The sequence below is a fragment of the Arachis stenosperma genome, chromosome 9 (assembly GCF_014773155.1).
Source record: "Arachis stenosperma cultivar V10309 chromosome 9, arast.V10309.gnm1.PFL2, whole genome shotgun sequence".
In the NCBI taxonomy this organism is placed as follows: domain Eukaryota; kingdom Viridiplantae; phylum Streptophyta; class Magnoliopsida; order Fabales; family Fabaceae; genus Arachis; species Arachis stenosperma.
In genome coordinates this window covers 108,441,822-108,443,643 of record NC_080385.1, presented here as the reverse complement: position 1 = coordinate 108,443,643, position 1,822 = coordinate 108,441,822, and positions in this window count along the sequence as shown.

Genomic DNA, 1,822 nt, shown 5'->3' with positions numbered 1-1,822 from the left:
GTTTCTGGCACAATTCTTACAACTTGCTGACACAGTACGTGATAAAGAGGTGGATCAGGATGTCTACAGATTATTACTGTTTCCATTTGCTGTAAAAGATCAAGCTAAGAGGTGGTTAAATAACCAACCTACAGCAAGCATAAAGACATGGAAACAGTTATCAGACAAATTCCTGAATCAATTTTACCCTCCAAAAAGGATGACACAGCTAAGGCTGGACATCCAAGGCTTTAAACAAGAGGATAATGAATCCCTTTATAATGCCTGGGAGAGGTATAGAGGTATGCTAAGAAAATGCCCTCTAAAATGTTTTCAGAGTGGGTACAGTTAGACATCTTCTACTATGGGCTTACAGAAAAAGCTCAGATGTCTCTAGACTACTCAGCTGGTGGATCTATACATATGAGGAAGACGATTGAGGAGGCTCAAGAGCTTATACATACTGTTGCTAGAAATCAACATTTGTACTCTAGCAATGAGTCCTCTACACAAAAAGAAGTTATGGCATTAGCCACTGATCCTGATCCTCAAGAACAAATGGTTGAGCTTAATCAACAATTACACCTGATGACAAAACAGTTAGCAGAATTTAAAGAAATGCTCCAAGAGACTAAAATTGCTAACAAGAACATAGAATCACAGTTGAATCAGGCAAAACAGCAGCTATCTAAACAGATAACAGAAGAATGCCAAGTAGTTCAACTGAGGAGTGGGAAGACATTGAATAACACTGCTCAAAGTAGCAAAAAGTCAATAAAGGAACAATTGACAGAGGATGGCCAAACCACTATCCAAAATCCCTCTGAGGACAGTAAGAGCCCAGAGAGGAATACTATTGGCATTCAAACGCCAGAAAAGGGGGGAAAGCTGGCGTTAAACGCCCATTCCCTGCCCAGTTCTGGCGTTCAAACGCCAGAAAAGGGGGAAAAGTTGGCGTTAAACGCCCATTTTCCACCCAATCCTGGCGTTCAAACGCCAGAGGGGAACCAGACACCTGCGAGTGCTGATAGTAACCCCTCTAAAAAGGCTTCTCCAACGACTTCTGTAAGGAATAAACCTGCAGCAACCAAGGTTGAAGAATATAAAGCCAAGATGCCTTATCCTCAGAAACTCCGCCAAGCGGAACAGGATAAGCAATTTGCTCGCTTTGCAGACTATCTAAGGACTCTTGAAATAAAGATTCCGTTTGCAGAGGCACTTGAGCAAATACCTTCTTATGCTAAATTCATGAAGGAAATCTTAAGCCATAAGAAGGATTGGAGAGAAACTAAAAAAGTATTTCTCACTGAAGAATGCAGTGCAGTCATTCTGAAAAGCTTACCAGAAAAGCTTCAAGATCCAGGAAGCTTTATGATACCATGCACATTAGAAGGTGCTTGCACCAAGACAGCCCTATGTGACCTTGGAGCAAGCATCAATCTAATACCTGCATCCACTATCAGGAAGCTTGGGTTGACTGAAGAAGTCAAACCAACCCGGATATGCCTCCAACTTGCTGATGGCTCCATTAAATATCCATCAGGCATAATTGAGGACATGATTGTCAAGGTTGGGCCATTTGCCTTTCCAACTGACTTTGTAGTGCTGGAAATGGAAGAGCACAAGAGTGCAACTCTCATTCTAGGAAGACCTTTCCTAGCAACTGGACGAACTCTCATTGATGTACAAAAAGGGGAAGTAACCTTGAGAGTCAATGAGGATGAGTTCAAGTTGAATGCTGTAAAAGCTATGCAACATCCAAACACATCAATTGACTGCATGGGCGCTGACATTATTGACTCTTTGGTGGAAGAGATCAATATGACTGAAAGTCTAGAATCAG